The 15,728-nt window shown below is 46.2% G+C and overlaps 1 long non-coding RNA gene across 2 annotated transcripts; it reads right to left on the bottom strand.

The window, feature by feature from the left end:
• Window positions 1-614: 614 nt before the first annotated feature.
• Window positions 615-1,345, bottom strand: LOC115186214 (uncharacterized). 2 transcript variants are annotated; one of them, XR_003875644.1, is made up of 2 exons: window positions 1,039-1,331; window positions 615-761 (listed from the first exon to the last, which is right to left on the bottom strand). It is a non-coding gene; the product is annotated as an uncharacterized LOC115186214 (long non-coding RNA). The 2 variants fall into 2 exon arrangements; XR_003875643.1 differs by having other exon boundaries at window positions 617-941; window positions 1,039-1,345.
• Between the last annotated feature and the right edge of the window lie 14,383 nt (window positions 1,346-15,728).

The following is a 15,728-nucleotide window of genomic DNA, read 5'->3' as shown; positions in this document are numbered from 1 at the left end:
TATGTTATGTTGTGATATACTATGTTGTGATATACTGTTATTATAATGATACTGATGTTTAGTCAGCCTATTCCTGAGCACACCAATGTTGTCCTACTTTAAAATAAATACCATCTTTCAGTTAACTCATTAGTGAACCTCAGGGGGCTCGTAATCGATGCGATTAGTTCCATACAGTTAATGTTGTGATATACTATGTTATGTTGTGATATACTATGTTATGTTGTGATATACTATGTTATTGTTCCATACAGTAGCCTTTTGGTAGTGGTTCCCGACCGTATTCGGGTTACTGTACCACCAACTGAATGTTACTCTACCTGGAGTCCCCTGTAGTACTCCCTCATGTGCATTTTACCAGTAGCCCTATGGCCTCATGGGTCTGTGGACAGGCCAGCTACCCTTGGTTGGGAAGTGCTGCCCTATTCCCTCGTGCAATACTTTTGGCCCTCATAGTACCCAGTCAAAAGTAGTGGACAACATGGTACCATTTGCGATATCTAATATTTTGTGTTATTTATTTTCGGCGTCTCACCTCACAGTTGTAAAGAGCCGTTAGCTGGTCGATTATCCATTCCTCCAGATTTAGTCTCTTCCTTAGTTCTTTCCGGTCATATTTGACGGTTACTCGCCCTTGTTTCCGAACAGGTATCTCCGGTTCTTCGGTTGAACCGGAGGCTACCGTCTGGAAATATACCCGGGGTTGAGGGCTCGTCTCTGGGCTGGTAACCGCAGCCATGGTCTGTCCGCTGGAGAAGATCCTGGAAGTTGTGGTGGTAGAGTGAATTTCAGACGCCTTGTTTTGTATTGTTGGTCGCTAAACAGCCGTGATTCTCATAAAGAGTAGCTAGAAAATTCAACTAGATTACTGCTATTGTTCCCTTCTTGCAAAAAAAGAGCACGGCATTAGGTTCACTTCGTTGTTTCCAAATCAAATTGACCTAAAAAAAAAAATATATAGATTTAAAAAAAGGCTATATAATTGTTTATTTACGGTATTAGAATAGAGCGTATAAAGGTATAGGAGAGCCTACAAACCAGCAGTAGCGTCTCCACTTATTTGAAGTACAAAGAGAAGCTCTTCCGTGCCGTCTCTCCTCTCTCTGTCCTCGTGTTGTTGCAACGTAAAAGCGGTTGACTTTTCCTTGATCTACGGAAAACCTAACGTTTACGTAGACTAAAAAAAAAAAAGGCTATTCCTGAATTCTTTACTATTCCCTCCTCTCTTCTGCTTTCTCGTTCCTCCGCCTCTCTCTTTCTTCAGTATCTCTCTTCTCTCTGAATGCAACGTCTCTTCTTCTTCTTTAACTTTTTCTATGGCGAATCGCAACAAACTGACAGGTGCAAACACCGCCACCTACTGTACAGGAATGTGACGGCCACGACCTATATACCACTATATATTCTCTTAACTAACCCTGAATTTCTAATAAAATACAATATTTCCCTACAAACCTCAGTACTTCCACCCCCCCCCCCCAACGCAAAATATCACCCCATTCCCATCTACCCTCTCTGACACTGTCAAACAACCTTTTCCTTTCTACATCGTACATTTTACAAAATACACTGAACTAAACTAAACTAAACATGTCAAGTGTTGGTACCATGTTTCATGATCTGAAATAAAAGATCCCAGAAATGTTCCATGTGCATAAAAAGCTTATTTCTTTACTTTATTTGTGCATAAACGTGTTTACATCTTTGTTAGTGAGCATTTCTCCTTTGCCAAGATAATCCATCCACCTGACAGTATCAAGAAGCTGATTAAACAGCATGATCATTACACAGGTGCACCTTGTGCCGGGGACAATAAAAGGCCACTCTAAAAATGTGCAGTTTTGTCACACGAACCCAATGCCACAGATGTCTCAAGTTTTGAGGGAGCCATCAATTGACATCCTGACTGCAGGAATGTCCACCAGAGCTGTTGCCAGAGAATGTAATGTTCATTTCTCTCCAACGTCGTTTTAGAGAATTTGGCAGTACATCCAACTGGCCTCAGAACCGAAGATCACATGTTTGGTGACATCTGGGTGAGCGGTTTACTGATGTGAACGTTGTGAACAGAGAGCACCGTGGTAGCTGTGGGGTTATGGTATGGACAGGCAGGCATTAGCTACGGACAATGAACATAATTGCATTTTATCGATGGCCATTTAAATGCACAAAAAAAATATCGTGAAGCCCTTTCTTATTTAAGGTATCTGTGACCAACAGATGCATATCTGTATTCCGAGTCAGGTGAAATCCATAGATTAGTTTAACTAAATTAGTTAATTTCAATTGACTGATTTTTCTCATCAACTCCATGTTTCCCTATCCGTTTTCAAAGATCAATTCAATCCCGAATCTCATCCTACACAACATTACCTCCTCCATTCTGTTCCCATTATATGACACTGTCTCCCGTACAGATTTCCTGGCACTATAAAAATGTCTACCCCTTACCACTTTTATCCCATTGTCTCTGCCAGCCATCTTTCATCCCCGGAATCCAACAGAGCTCAACTTCATTACCGTTTCTTAGTTACCCCGACAACGGCATTGTTATGTCTACCCATAAATCCTCCCGTTCTTAAACTACAACACTGATGCAGAGTCCCATCATATCAACAGTCTTCTATGTTACACCTCCTCTAATCACTGCAATCCAACAATTATCACAACCATTTCTGTTGAAAATAAATCTAAATCATTTGTTAGTTTCTTGCATAGATTAACATCGAACTCAGGAATAAATAAATCTCTCTCTCTCTTTCTCTGTGTATTGCCACCACCTACTGGGTGAGGTAAAAACTGAGATACTTTAACAAAAACATTTCTAAAATAAATAATAACACACTCATATTATTTAAATAAATAATAATAATAAAATGCAATGTATTCCTTCACTTTAGTAAAATCTAGTCAGATCCCTACAGGCTCTGGGGCCTGAGAGGGAGAACCATCTTCAGACAGTATTCCCTGCAATATTTCAGTTGTGAAATCCAGGAGATCCAGAAACCTTTAACCGCTTTCACAGTGATTTCCACTTTACTCCATTTTGTTTTTTGTTAGTTTTGTCCTGTACAATGAATCACCTGCATAATAAACACACAAACATCTACCTTTTTCATGACTAGTGTTTCAGGATTTCTCAACTGACTGACATTTACAGACTGTTGAGCATCTTCTGCCAAAGCTTCATCATCTCTACTTGCTGCTTCAACAATCTTCACTGCCTCTGCATAGGAGACCTTCTCACCTGCCCTGACCCTTCCTACTTTGACCTCCTTCACCCCAACAGGGCACTCTGGGAACTCTGGAATGTGATTCCCATCACAATTGCAACACCTTGCATCCTCAGACTCTTCAACAATGATATTTCCGTTTTGCAAACACTTGACACGTGGCCAAATTTTTTACATTTATGACATTGAAGTGGCTTTTGGACATAAGCTCCCACCGCATATCTCATATATCCCAGCTTTACATGGGGTTAGGAGAACTTCTTCATCAAACATCAATAATACAGAAATGCTTTTTCTCCTTTCTATTCACAGTGTGGGTTAAGCGATGTGAAATCAACTATTCGTGGCATGTTCATCTAAAACCATGAAGCCTCCATCTCCGTCGAGACGCCAGATGTGACACTTTTTGTCACTGTCCTACTCCGATAATCATAGCATTGCACTTCATGCGTGGATAATTTGTACATCCATAGTGCTTTCTGCTTTTGTTCTTTCGACACACACGAAATCAACATCCTACCACTCCTCCCAATGCATCCGTCAACATCTTTGTGACCGCAAACTGTCCCACTACCAGTTTAGCCATTTTGTCTCCATTCTCAGATGTTACAGTATTCCAGTCATTTCCTCCATCTTCACTCGCGCCAACAGAATCAAGCAGTGATTCTCTCTTTCTCTCTCCTGCCATCACACCAGCTACAATAGCTCTCTCTCTCTCTCTCTCTCTCTCTCTCTCTCTCTCTCTCTCTCTCTCTCTCTCTCTCTCTCCTGCCATCACACCAGCTACAATAGCTCTCTCTCTCTCTCAGTTCCTCATCCCCTCTCTCTGTCTCTCTCTCTCTCTCTCTCTCTCTCTCTCTCTCTCTCTCTCTCCCCTTCCTCTCTCCCTCTCTCTCTCTCTCTCCTGCCATCACACCAGCTACAATAGCTCTCTCTCTCTCTCTCTCAGTTCCTCATCCCCTCTCTCTCTCTCTCTTTCTCTCTCTCTCTCTCTCTCTCTCTCTCTCTCTCTCTCTCTCTCTCTCTCTCTCTCTCTCTCTCTCTCAGTTTCTCTCTCTCTCTGTCTCTCTCTCTCTCTCCCCTTCCTCTCTCTCTCTCTCTCTTGCATCACACCAGCTACAATAGCTCTCTCTCTCTCTCAGTTCCTCACCCCCCCCTCTCTCTCTCTCTCTCTCTCTCTCTCAGTTTCTCTCTCTCTCTCCCCCCTTCCTCTCTCTCTCTTTCCGCCTGTCACACATGTTCACACTTTGATTCACTACCATAGGCCTACTAACCACATAGCACAAGCAGCATATTCCACCAGTCGCCATTTTAGTACTTCGAAGTTACAGTCTATTTCTTGCACATGTTCGATTCTCAAGACAATTCCTCATAACCGCCATGGGCCTACCTAACACCCTTACAACAAAGTGTTTATTAGGGTTTAGAACCATTATTCTGTTCTCTCCACAGTAGACTAGTCTGGTCTCTCCACAGTAGACTAGTCTGGTCTCTCCATAGTAGACTAGTCTGGTCTCTCCACAGTAGACTAGTCTGGTCTCTCCACAGTAGACTAGTCTGGTCTCTCCACAGTAGACTAGTCTGGTCTCTCCACAGTAGACTAGTCTATTCTCTCCACAGTAGACTAGTCTGGTCTCTCCACAGTAGACTAGTCTGGTCTCTCCACAGTAGACTAGTCTGGTCTCTCCACAGTAGACTAGTCTGGTCTCTCCACAGTAGACTAGTCTGGTCTCTCCATAGTAGACTAGTCTGGTCTCTCCATAGTAGACTAGTCTGGTCTCTCCACAGTAGACTAGTCTGGTATCTCCATAGTAGACTAGTCTGGTCTCTCCACAGTAGACTAGTCTGGTCTCTACACAGTAGACTAGTCTGGTCTCTCCACAGTAGACTAGTCTGGTCTCTCCACAGTAGACTAGTCTGGTCTCTCCACAGTAGACTAGTCTGGTCTCTACACAGTAGACTAGTCTGGTCTCTCCACAGTAGACTAGTCTGGTCTCTACACAGTAGACTAGTCTGGTCTCTCCACAGTAGACTAGTCTGGTCTCTCCACAGTAGACTAGTCTGGTCTCTCCACAGTAGACTAGTCTGGTCTCTCCACAGTAGACTAGTCTGTTCTCTCCACAGTAGACTAGTCTGGTCTCTCCACAGTAGACTAGTCTGGTCTTTCCACAGTATACTAGTCTGGTCTCTCCACAGTAGACTAGTCTGGTCTCTCCACAGTAGACTAGTCTGGTCTCTCCACAGTAGACTAGTCTGGTCTCTCCACAGTAGACTAGTCTGGTCTCTCCACAGTAGACTTGTCTATTCTCTCCACAGTAGACTAGTCTGTACTCTCCACAGTAGACTAGTTTGTTCTCTCCACAGTAGACTAGTCTGGTCTCTCCACAGTAGACTACCTTGAGATGAAATACAGAGTGCGTCCCAAATATCTCTCTCAGGAAACAGGAAACTAAAATATTGTCTCTGTTGACAGCGCGTGGGCATTTGTTCAGTATGTGTTTGACACAGAGGTCACATTTTTTCACTGGGGTAGGCCACCGTTTATTTTAACAACGGGAAAAGATGCCCTGGCAAGTTAAACCGAAACGTTTAATTAACGTGTGTGTGTGTGTGTGTGTGTGAGAGAGAGAGAGAGGGTGTCAACCATGATGATCCAAGCAACCTATCTGAATAATTGCATACGTACAACACACACACCACAGCCCACCTTCATGCACACACACACGCACACACACACACACACACACACACACACACACACACACACACACACACACACACACACACACACACCCGCTGCATTCACACACACACCACCACCATAGTAACAAGACATGAAGCCTGAATAATTCAATAAGTATGTCTGAATCTTACAGTCTAGTAACCCCAGACAGCAAGCCTTATTTAAACGCCGACCGACACACGCATGTGGGGTTCAGTTTAATGCTAACATGTAATATTAATGATAGACTTGTAGGGAGCGTGAAAGTGGGGGAAGGACAGACTCTCTGTGTGTGTGTGTGTGTGTGTGTGTGTGTGTGTGTGTGTGTGTGTGTGTGTACCACATTTTAGGGTGGCAGGGTAACCTAGTGGTTAGAGCGTTGGGCCAGTAACCTGAAAGGTTGCAAGATTGAATCGCAGAGCTGACAAGGAAAAAGTCTGTCGTTCTGCTCCTGAACAAGGTGGTTAACCCACTGTTCCTAGGCCGTCATTGTAAATAAGAATTTGTTCTTAACTGACTTGCCTAGTTAAATAAAGGTTAAATAAAGTTTAAATAAAGGTTAAATAAAATATACAGGGGTGCAACTTTGGTTTTAGAAGTGGGGGGGACATAAATAAAAAATATATATATATTTATTTTTTTCAGTTTGATAAACACTCCAAACAGCCTACCCAACCGCTCAGAGGTGTCCACATGGTCCTAAAGCACACCATCGCCTCATTTGTATCACATTCTAATGATAAAACTGAGGGGGGGGGGGCAAAAATGCAATTTCAGAATGTGGGGGGGACCCCATCTAAATCACGTATGAAAGAATTGTGACCTGGACCAAGCTAAAGTGGTGAGTTATAGTGGTGCTTAAACAGCTTTAATGTATCTTTATTTATGTTTGACACAAAAATACAAGATCACTTTCAAAATACAGATTGAACAGAACCTCTAATTAAATCAAATCAATAAAAAGGGACCAGGTGAGAGGAGTTCCTTACTGAGACCTAGACAACCAGGTGAGGGGAGTTCCTTACTGAGACCTAGACAACCAGGTGAGGGGAGTTCCTTACTGAGACCTAGACAACCAGGTGAGGGGAGTTCCTTACTGAGACCTAGACAACCAGGTGAGAGGAGTTCCTTACTGAGACCTAGACAACCAGGTGAGGGGAGTTCCTTACTGAGACCTAGACAACCAGGTGAGAGGAGTTCCACACTAAGCCCTAGACAACCAGGTGAGAGGAGTTCCACACTAAGCCCTAGACAACCAGGTGAGAGGAGTTCCTTACTGAGACCTAGACAACCAGGTGAGGGGAGTTCCTTATTAAGCCCTAGACAACCAGGTGAGAGGAGTTCCTTACTGAGACCTAGACAACCAGGTGAGAGGAGTTCCTTACTGAGACCTAGACAACCAGGTGAGAGGAGTTCCTTACTGAGACCTAGAAAACCAGGTGAGGGGAGTTCCTTACTGAGACCTAGACAACCAGGTGAGAGGAGTTCCACACTAAGCCCTAGACAACCAGGTGAGGGGAGTTCCTTACTGTGACCTAGACAACCAGGTGAGGAGAGTTCCTTACTGAGACACAGACAACCAGGTGAGGGGAGTTCCTTATTAAGACCTAGACAACCAGGTGAGGGAGTTCCTTACTAAGCCCTAGACAACCAGGTGAGAGGAGTTCCTTACTAAGCCCTAGACAACCAGGTGAGAGGAGTTCCTTACTGAGCCCTAGACAACCAGGTGAGAGGAATTCCTTACTAAGCCCTAGACAACCAGGTGAGAGGAGTTCCACACTAAGCCCTAGACAACCAGGTGAGAGGAGTTCCTTACTGTGACCTAGACAACCAGGTGAGAGGAGTTCCTTACTGAGACCTAGACAACCAGGTGAGGGGAGTTCCTTACTGAGACCTAGACAACCAGGTGAGAGGAGTTCCACACTAAGCCCTAGACAACCAGGTGAGAGGAGTTCCTTACTGTGACCTAGACAACCAGGTGAGAGGAGTTCCTTACTGAGACCTAGACAACCAGGTGAGGGGAGTTCCTTACTGAGTCCTAGACAACCAGGTGAGAGGAGTTCCTTACTGGGACCTAGACAACCAGGTGAGAGGGGTTCCACACTAAGCCCTAGACAACCAGGTGAAGGGATTTCCTTACTGAGCCCTAGACAACCAGGTGAGGGGAGTTCCTTATTAAGACCTAGACAACCAGGTGAGGAGAGTTCCTTACTGAGCCCTAGACAACCAGGTGAGAGGAGTTCCTTACTGAGACCTAGACAACCAGGTGAGGGGAGTTCCTTACTGAGACCTAGACAACCAGGAGAGAGGAGTTCCTTACTAAGCCCTAGACAACCAGGTGAGAGGAGTTCCTTACTGAGCCCTAGACAACCAGGTGAGAGGAGTTCCTTACTGAGCCCTAGACAACCAGGTGAGAGGAGTTCCTTACTAAGCCCTAGACAACCAGGTGAGAGGAGTTCCACACTAAGCCCTAGACAACCAGGTGAGAGGAGTTCCTTACTGTGACCTAGACAACCAGGTGAGAGGAGTTCCTTACTGAGACCTAGACAACCAGGTGAGGGGAGTTCCTTACTGAGACCTAGACAACCAGGTGAGGGGAGTTCCTTACTAAGCCCTAGACAACCAGGTGAGGGGAGTTCCTTACTAAGCCCTAGACAACCAGGTGAGGGGAGTTCCACACTAAGCCCTAGACAACCAGGTGAGAGGAGTTCCTTACTGGGACCTAGACAACCAGGTGAGAGGGGTTCCACACTAAGCCCTAGACAACCAGGTGAGAGGAGTTCCTTACTAAGCCCTAGACAACCAGGTGAGGGGAGTTCCTTACTAAGCCCTAGACAACCAGGTGAGGGGAGTTCCTTACTAAGCCCTAGACAACCAGGTGAGGGGAGTTCCACACTAAGCCCTAGACAACCAGGTGAGAGGAGTTCCTTACTGGGACCTAGACAACCAGGTGAGAGGGGTTCCACACTAAGCCCTAGACAATCAGGTGAGAGGAGTTCCTTACTGATACCTAGACAACCAGGTGAGGGGAGTTCCTTACTAAACCCTAGACAAGCAGTTGAGGGGAGTTCCTTACTGAGATTTAGACAACCAGGTGAGGGGAGTTCCTTACTGAGACCTAGACAACCAGGTGAGGGGAGTTCCTTACTGAGACCTAGACAACCAGGTGAGAGGAGTTCCTTACTGAGACCTAGACAACCAGGTGAGAGGAGGTCCTTACTAAGCCCTAGACAACCAGGTGAGGGGAGTTCCACACTAAGCCCTAGACAACCAGGTGAGAGGAGTTCCTTACTGAGACCTAGACAACCAGGTGAGGGGAGTTCCTTACTGAGACCTAGACAACCAGGTGAGGGGAGTTCCTTATTAAGCCCTAGACAACCAGGTGAGAGGAGTTCCTTACTGAGACCTAGACAACCAGGTAAGGGGAGTTCCTTACTGAGCCCTAGACAACCAGGTGAGAGGAGTTCCACACTAAGCCCTAGACAACCAGGTGAGGGGAGTTCCTTACTAAGCCCTAGACAACCAGGTGAGAGGAGTTCCTTACTGAGACCTAGACAACCAGGTGAGGGGAGTTCCTTATTAAGACCTAGACAACCAGGTGAGGAGAGTTCCTTACTGAGCCCTAGACAACCAGGTGAGAGGAGTTCCTTACTGAGACCTAGACAACCAGGTGAGGGGAGTTCCTTACTGAGCCCTAGACAACCAGGTGAGGGGAGTTCCTTATTAAGACCTATACAACCAGGTGAGGAGAGTTCCTTACTGAGCCCTAGACAACCAGGTGAGAGGAGTTCCTTACTGAGACCTAGACAACCAGGTGAGGGGAGTTCCTTACTGAGACCTAGACAACCAGGTGAGGAGAGTTCCTTACTGAGACCTAGACAACCAGGTGAGAGGAGTTCCTTACTGAGACCTAGACAACCAAGTGAGGGGAGTTCCTTACTGAGACCTAGACAACCAGGTGAGATGAGTTCCTTACTGAGACCTAGACAACCAGGTGAGGGGAGTTCCTTAATGAGACCTAGAAAACCAGGTGAGAGGAGATCTTTACTAAGCCCTAGACAACCAGGTGAGGGGAGTTCCACACTAAGCCCTAGACAAACAGGTGAGAGGAGTTCCACACTAAGCCCTAGACAACCAGGTGAGGGGAGTTCCTTACTAAGCCCTAGACAACCAGGTGAGAGGAGTTCCAAACTAAGCCCTAGACAACCAGGTGAGGCGAGTTCCTTACTGAGACCTAGGCAACCAGGTGAGGGGAGTTCCTTACTGAGCCCTAGACAACCAGGTGAGGGGAGTTCCTTACTGAGACCTAGACAACCAGGTGAGGGGAGTTCCTTACTGAGACCTAGACAACCAGGTGAGGGGAGTTCCTTACTGAGACCTAGACAACCAGGTGAGGGGAGTTCCTTACTAAGCCCTAGACAACCAGGTGAGGAGAGTTCCTTACTGAGACCTAGACAACCAGGTGAGGGGAGTTCCTTACTGAGACCTAGACAACCAGGTGAGGGGAGTTCCTTACTGAGACCTAGACAACCAGGTGAGGGGAGTTCCTTACTGAGCCCTAGACAACCAGGTGAGGGGAGTTCCTTATTAAGACCTAGACAACCAGGTGAGGAGAGTTCCTTACTGAGCCCTAGACAACCAGGTGAGAGGAGTTCCTTACTGAGACCTAGACAACCAGGTGAGGGGAGTTCCTTACTGAGACCTAGACAACCAAGTGAGGGGAGTTCCTTACTGAGACCTAGACAACCAGGTGAGAGGAGTTCCTTACTGAGACCTAGACAACCAGGTGAGGGGAGTTCCTTACTGAGACCTAGAAAACCAGGTGAGAGGAGATCTTTACTAAGCCCTAGACAACCAGGTGAGGGGAGTTCCACACTAAGCCCTAGACAACCAGGTGAGAGGAGTTCCACACTAAGCCCTAGACAACCAGGTGAGGGGAGTTCCTTACTAAGCCCTAGACAACCAGGTGAGAGGAGTTCCACACTAAGCCCTAGACAACCAGGTGAGAGGAGTTCCACACTAAGCCCTAGACAACCAGGTGAGTGGAGTTCCTTACTGAGACCTAGACAACCAGGTGAGGGGAGATCTTTTCTAAGCCCTAGACAACCAGTTGAGAGGAGTTCCTTACTAAGTCCTAGACAACCAGGTGAGAGGAGTTCCACACTAAGCCCTAGACAACCAGGTGAGAGGAGTTCCACACTAAGCCCTAGACAACCAGGTGAGAGGAGTTCCTTACTAAGCCCTAGACAACCAGGTGAGGGGAGTTCCTTACTGAGACCTAGACAACCAGGTGAGAGGAGTTCCTTACTGAGACCTAGACAACAAGGTGAGGGGAGTTCCTTACTGAGACCTAGACAACCAGGTGAGGGGAGTTCCTTATTAAGCCCTAGACAACCAGGTGAGAGGAGTTCCACACTAAGCCCTAGACAACCAGGTGAGGGGAGTTCCTTACTGAGACCTAGACAACCAGGTGAGAGGAGTTCCTTACTGAGCCCTAGACAACCAGGTTAGGGGAGTTCCTTACTGAGACCTAGACAACCAGGTGAGGGGAGTTCCTTACTGAGACCTAGACAACCAGGTGAGGGGAGTTCCTTACTGAGACCTAGACAACCAGGTGAGGGGAGTTCCTTACTGAGACCTAGACAACCAGGTGAGGGGAGTTCCTTACTGAGACCTAGACAACCAGGAGAGGTGGGTTCCTTACTGAGACCTAGACAACCAGGTGAGGGGAGTTCCTAACTGAGACCTAGACAACCAGGTGAGGGGAGTTCCTTACTGAGACCTAGACAACCAGGTGAGGGGAGTTCCTTACTGAGACCTAGACAACCAGGTGAGGGGAGTTCCTTACAGAGACCTAGGCAACCAGTTGAGGGAGTTCCTTACTGAGCCCCTTAGAACCAGGTGAGGGGCAGTTCCTTACTGAGCCCTCAGGACAACCCCAGGTGAGGGGACGTTCCTTTACTGAGACCTAGACCAACCCAGGTGAGGGGTAGTTCCTTACTGAGACCTAGACTAACCAGGTTGAGGGTGACGTTCCTTACTAAGACCTGACAACCCGGTGAGGGAGGATTCCCTTACGAGGCCCTAGACAACCAGGGTGAGGGAGAGTTCCCTTACTGAGACCTACGCAAACCAGGTGAGGGAGTTCCTTACGAGACCTAGACAACTCAGGTGAGGGGGAGTTCCTTACTGAGCCCTAGACCAACCAGGTGAGGGGAGTTCCTTATTAAGACCTAGACAACCAGGTGAGGAGAGTTCCTTACTGAGCCCTAGACAACCAGGTGAGAGGAGTTCCTTACTGAGACCTAGACAACCAGGTGAGGGGAGTTCCTTACTGAGACCTAGACAACCAGGTGAGAGGAGTTCCTTACTGAGACCTAGACAACCAGGTGAGGGGAGTTCCTTACTGAGACCTAGAAAACCAGGTGAGAGGAGATCTTTACTAAGCCCTAGACAACCAGGTGAGGGGAGTTCCACACTAAGCCCTAGACAACCAGGTGAGAGGAGTTCCACACTAAGCCCTAGACAACCAGGAGAGGGGAGTTCCTTACTGAGACCTAGACAACCAGGTGAGGGGAGATCTTTACTAAGCCCTAGACAACCAGTTGAGAGGAGTTCCTTACTAAGTCCTAGACAACCAGGTGAGAGGAGTTCCACACTAAGCCCTAGACAACAAGGTGAGGGGAGTTCCTTACTGAGACCTAGACAACCAGGTGAGGGGAGTTCTTTACTAAGCCCTAGACAACCAGTTGAGAGGAGTTCCTTACTAAGTCCTAGACAACCAGGTGAGAGGAGTTCCACACTAAGCCCTAGACAACCAGGTGAGAGGAGTTCCACACTAAGCCCTAGACAACCAGTTGAGAGGAGTTCCTTACTAAGCCCTAGACAACCAGGTGAGGGGAGTTCCTTACTGAGACCTAGACAACCAGGTGAGAGGTAGTACCTTACTGAGACCTAGACAACAAGGTGAGGGGAGTCCTTACTGAGACCTAGACAACCAGGTGAGGGGAGTTCCTTATTAAGCCCTAGACAACCAGGTGAGAGGAGTTCCACACTAAGCCCTAGACAACCAGGTGAGGGGGAGTTCCTTACTGAGACCTAGACAACCAGGTGAGAGGAGTTCCTTACTGAGCCCTAGACACACAGGTGAGGGGAGTTCCTTACTGAGGACCTAGACAACCAGGTGAGGGGAGTTCCTTACTGAGACCTAGACAACCAGGTGAGGGGAGTTCCTTACTGAGACCTAGACAACCAGGTGAGGGGAGTTCCTTACTGAGACCTAGACAACCAGGTGAGGGGAGTTCCTTACTGAGACCTAGACAACCAGGAGAGGTGGGTTCCTTACTGAGACCTAGACAACCAGGTGAGGGGAGTTCCTAACCTGAGACCTAGACAACCAGGTGAGGGGAGTTCCATTACTGTAGACCTAGACAACCAGGTGAGGGGAGTTCCTTACTGAGACCTAGACAACCAGGTGAGGGGGAGTTCCTACTGAGACCTAGACAACCAGGTGAGGGGAGTCCTTACTGAGACCTAGACAACCAGGTGAGGGGAGTTCCTTACTGAGACCTAGACAACCAGGAGAGGTGGGTTCCTTACTGAGACCTAGACAACCAGGTGAGGGGAGTTCCTAACTGAGACCTAGACAACCAGGTGAGGGGAGTTCCTTACTGAGACCTAGACAACCAGGTGAGGGGAGTTCCTTACTGAGACCTAGACAACCAGGAGAGGTGGGTTCCTTACTGAGACCTAGCCAACCAGGTGAGGGGAGTTCCTTTACTGAGACCTAGACAACCAGGTGAGGGGAGTTCCTTACTAATCAGTGACCTTAATCCAGTCAGTCAAGCACAAGGGAGGAGCGAAAATCCGCTGACACTTGGACCTCCGTGGAATGAGTTTGACGCGTGTCGTGGGGTAAGAGTTGAATACCCCTGTTCCAGGGTAATTCCACAGTAGCATAGTGACGCTGACTCACTTTTTCACTCTAAAGAGCGACTGCCCCTGAAAAGCTACTTTTTTTTCATTTTGAAAACGGCCTATGTGGCATCGATATGAGTCAGAAACATTTATTATAGTTGACATAATGGACTACAAAGTGTAAATAGGATCATTTTGGTCATAAAGTCAGTCTCGTCCAAAAAGGAGGCTTGCGAGATGATAGGAAAACATTTTATGTCACAGAATGAAAAACTGTAACGGTTTCATTTGGGTTTATTTGTTTCCTGCCCTCAGCTGGCAGTACCAGTAATCATCCATTCAGAGCACAGCTGCACACGACCCCATCATAATGACATGTTACATTTTTGGTTTGACATCGATATGGGACTAGTCAGGGACCATTTAGTAAATTACACAATGTACACTGAACAAAAATATAAACGCAACATGTAAAGTGTTGGTCCCATGTTTCATGAACTGAAATTATAAGTCATACAAATGTTTCATACAAACAAAAAAAGCATATTTATCTTAAACCTCTTAAGGATCCGCCCCTTTTTTTCAATTTTCACCTAAAATGACACCCAAACTATACATTGAACGTGGAACTACCACTTTTAGGACAAATTAAAGACTGGTGTTAAAATATCCATTTAGACTGGTTGGATCAATAACTGCATAGGTAACGATCCATCTCAATTTCCACCTAAAATAACATTCCCAAATCTAACTGCCTGTAGCTCAGGGCCTGAAGAAAGGATATGCTGATTCTTGATACCATTTGAAAGGAACCACTTTGAAGTTTGTGGAAATATGAAATTAATGTAGGAGAATATAGCACATTAGATCTGGTAAAAGATAATACAAAGAAAAAACCTACTGTACTAAACAGGACTAGACTAAACTCTACTAGTACTAAACTCTACTACTACTCTAATAGACTAAACTGGAGAAACTATACTGGACTGAAATATACTGTACTATACTGAACTACACTGGACAAAAATGAACTATGCTGAACTATACTGGACTGAACTATACTGGACTATACTGGACTGGACTATACTGGACCGGACTGGACTATACTGGACCGGAATGGACTGGACTATACTGGACTGAACTATACTGAACTATACTGGACTGAACTATACTGAACTATACTGAACTGGACTATACTGGACTGGACTGGACTAAACTCTACTGGACCGGACTGGCCATAACTATACTGAACGATACTGGACTGAACTATACTGAACTGGACTGAACTGAACTGGACTGGACTGAACTATAATGAACTATACTGGACTGAACTATACTGAACTGACTATACTGAACTATACTGGACTATACTGGACTGAACTATACTGGACTGAACTATACTGAACTGGACTGAACTGAACTGGACTGGACTGAACTATACTGAACTATACTGGACTGAACTATACTGAACTGGACTATACTGAACTATACTGGACTATACTGGACTGAACTATACTGGACTGAACTATACTGAACTGGACTGAACTGAACTGGACTGGACTGAACTATACTGAACTATACTGGACTGAACTATACTGAACTGGACTATACTCAACTATACTGGACTGAACTATACTGGACTGACCTATACTGGACTATACTGAACTATACTGGACTGGACTGGACTGAACTATACTGGACTGGTCTATACTGGACTGGACTATTCTGGACTGAACTATACTGGACTGGACTATACAGAACTATATTGGACTGAACTATACTGGACTGGACTATACTGAACTATACTGGACTGAACTATACTGGACTGGACTATACTGAACTGGACTATTCTGGAC

This window comes from Salmo trutta, unplaced genomic scaffold (assembly GCF_901001165.1).
Source record: "Salmo trutta unplaced genomic scaffold, fSalTru1.1, whole genome shotgun sequence".
Lineage (NCBI taxonomy): Eukaryota > Metazoa > Chordata > Actinopteri > Salmoniformes > Salmonidae > Salmo > Salmo trutta.
The sequence above is the reverse complement of the archived record's forward strand: the minus strand, read 5'-3'. Positions and strand labels throughout refer to the sequence as shown.